Consider the following 3,122-nt stretch of genomic DNA (forward strand, 5'->3'; position numbering starts at 1 on the left):
GTCGTAGCATCACCGTGTTGTGTCGCGTGATAGAGAAACTGGGAAATTTCATCCCACTGTCACCAGCATCCCTGTCACCTCTTTGATCACCGGGTGTTCATTTTATTGACTCGGCTTGCTGCTGGTGTGTGACATTAGAGAACACAGGCTGGCTGGGGTCCTCCCAGCCCTCGGAGGTTTGACACAGTTAGAGCCGCGGTGCACTTCGGTGCCCCGAGGCCCTGTCATGCCAAGAAGGAAGAGCCAACCCACAAACAACACCTGAAGCTGTTTGCCTTTCAATCGAGAAGTCAAAGAGAGATCTGACTGTGACACTGCAGAAAGGAAGAGGAAGAGAGAGAGAGAGAGAGAGAGAGAGAGAGAGAGAGAGAGAGAGACAACCAAATTTATGCTAATAGAATATTGTTTAGGAGGCTTTAAAAAACATTCCCCCCGCTATGTTGTGTTTGCAGCTGGGACTGCCGGGGGGGGCGGGGGGGGATGCAGACAAAGATAGCGAGGAAAAAACGCCAAGAGAAAGGGCGAGAGAGAGCAAGAGAGAGAGAGAGAGAGAGAGAGAGAAAGAGGGGAGGTAAACAGAGGGATTGGGCCAACACGTCGCACATTCCACCGTCGATCAGAGAAAAAGTTCTTGGGGTTGTTCCCAGGAAGCGCTAACTTTGGAGAGGTAAAAGGTCACTGTATGTGGACAATGACGCCAGCTCAGCGTCTATTGACGGGGAGGGGCCAGGGGCATTGTGGGAAGGGCACGGAGTGGCTCCCACTGCCAGTCATGCTTGTGTAGTATTTGCATGGGCTGCCAATCACCTCGGAAAGGAATGCACTCAAGGTCAGAAGGGTCAGGCAGGCGGAGTCGGGCTGAGAGAGAACACAACAAGCCCTGACGCATCATGATGGGCTGCCGTGTGATTGTGTGTGTGTGTGTGTGTGTGTGTGTGTGTGTGTGTGTGTGTGTGTGTGGCTGTGTTTTAAATAGTAACATCAAACTGCAGGGCAAGTAAAGGCTCCCTATAGCTAAAATGATTTGGTTCAAAGTAGAACAGGGCGCCCAGATGGCTCAGTTGGTAGAGCGTGCGCCCATATAAAGAGGTCTACTACTGGACGCAGCGGGCCCAGGTTAGACTCCGACCTGTGGCTCTTTGCTGCATGTCATGCCCCTCAGCTGTCCTGTCATTAAAGGGCCTAAAATGACCATTAAAAAAGATGAAATAAATAAAAAAGTACAACATAAGCACATATCCGATTAAAAGTTATATCACTTTATAGTTCCATTACTTCAGGCTCTTCTCATGAACCATTCGTACAGATTGCACACAAATTGTTGTGAATACGTTTTTTCGGTACGATATCACACAAATCAGTCAAATGAGAACACGTCGTTCTAATTGGTCTCTGACCAAGCTGGTCACATGACATTGGCATATCCTGCTAAATCAAACACTTTGGCCCGAGAGCTCCTTTAAACACTGACAAACCAATTCCAAACTTTGTGTGCCTGTTGTAGCAGGCCTGCAGCTCGCCCCTAACCAGCCTGACCGCGACCACTTCTGTGAAATGGAAGGAGGAAGAGAGCAAATTGTTTGTGCCGTGGGCCCTGACAGGAGGCAGCAGCAGCCCAGTATTAGCTAAGGATAAAGGTAATGGGATTTGTAGTGGCGAGGCAGCATATGTCGCGAGGTCCCGCTGACGGGTGATGGGGGTGAATCGCGCGCCTTTTAAAGCTGATAAGTATCTCTGTGAGAGAGGGAACAGGAACCAGAGCCAGGCTCGGTTAAATACCTGTCCCTGCAACATGATCCGTGCATCTTTACCACCTGTTATCCATGTATTATTTGGATTCCCATCAACGATGAAATGACATTTTATTAAAAGGACTCATGTAGCAACAAAAGGGAGATTTATTGTCTATACGAGTTGCTTCTTTAAAATCTTGAAAAACCTACAAAGATTATCGTTGACCACCCCCACCCTGGGAGGTGGTGCAGGCGCATTACAACCGGAACAAACTGATTGAAAACCAGACCAGTTCCTCTGAACACACAACAAAAACATTAACTCGCCTTGCCTATTATCACGCCATGATATTATAATAATCATTTCCTGTGCTGTCTTAAGTGTTTCTATGTCTTAAATTATTCTTGTTGTTGGCTATTTATTGTCTTGTTTATTATCTCTAATGCACCTTCACAGTTTCACTGGGTTAGGGTGAGGGTCTCTGTGCAATGACGATAATCTCTCATAACTATTCTCGTGTTTTCTTATCATGACAAACATGATGTTGTTATTACTAGAGACTGTTCCTGTTATAGCAGCTGACTGCCACATGTCTGGATCAATGCTGTAATATGTTCATCATTGATTTGTGACCGCTGTCCTCGGCCTTTGACACATGCAGCTACGTCAGTTTCCTGTTATAACAACATACCAGCTTGATGGAGAAACGTTTTTTTTTTTTTTTTAACGATGCTTTTGTGAAATAAACGCAAAGGTTTCACAATATAAGATGACACATTACATGTTAACCCTCATGTTGTCCTTGGGTCAAATTGATCTGTTTTATACCAATTTTGTTTTTAATTACCCAAAATAACATGAGTGAATGCTCTTTGGGGTGATTTTGATGGGTCATTTTGGGGCTTTCTTATTCAATTCTTATTCAATTAGGGATAATTAACCCTAACCCTAACCCTAACCCTAACCCTAACCCTAACCCTAACCCAATTTTATAGCATTGTAAAATTTATAGCATTGTAAAAGAAATGGAAGTGTTTTTGAAATAGTATTTTGAAATGGAAGTGTTTTTGAAATAGTATTGAGTAAAAGTTGACATATTCCAGTCTGTGAGTATCATCAACATCCATTCCTTTAATTTTAGTCTCAATAATTCCTAATTTCTGCTTTCCTAACTCAAACATTCGGTTTTATTTCCTCATGTATTGACAATAAATTACAAAAACAACTGTGAAACTAAAGTCATTAAGTCAGTGTTACGTAGCGTTCAACGTCAAAAAAGTGACAAACGTTGAAAAAAAGTGTCAGAAACTTGAGAAAACGTTAAAAAGACCAATAAAAAGACAGGAAGACAACACGAGGGTTAAAAGAAGAAAAGAAAAGAATGAATG

General features: G+C 43.5%; 1 long non-coding RNA gene across 1 annotated transcript in view; it reads right to left on the reverse strand.

Annotated features, from left to right (window-relative positions):
- The window catches only part of LOC117944280, an 18,581-nt gene extending 15,579 nt beyond the window's left edge, over positions 1-3,002 (reverse strand). Inside the window, exons 1-2 of the long non-coding RNA XR_004656530.1 lie at positions 2,992-3,002; positions 146-152 (exon numbers count right to left, since the gene is read on the reverse strand). This is a non-coding gene — a long non-coding RNA (uncharacterized LOC117944280). The remainder of the gene's footprint in view (positions 1-145; positions 153-2,991) is intronic.
- Positions 3,003-3,122: the final 120 nt, after the last annotated feature.

Source organism: Etheostoma cragini, chromosome 5 (assembly GCF_013103735.1).
Source record: "Etheostoma cragini isolate CJK2018 chromosome 5, CSU_Ecrag_1.0, whole genome shotgun sequence".
NCBI classification, from domain to species: Eukaryota; Metazoa; Chordata; class Actinopteri; order Perciformes; family Percidae; genus Etheostoma; species Etheostoma cragini.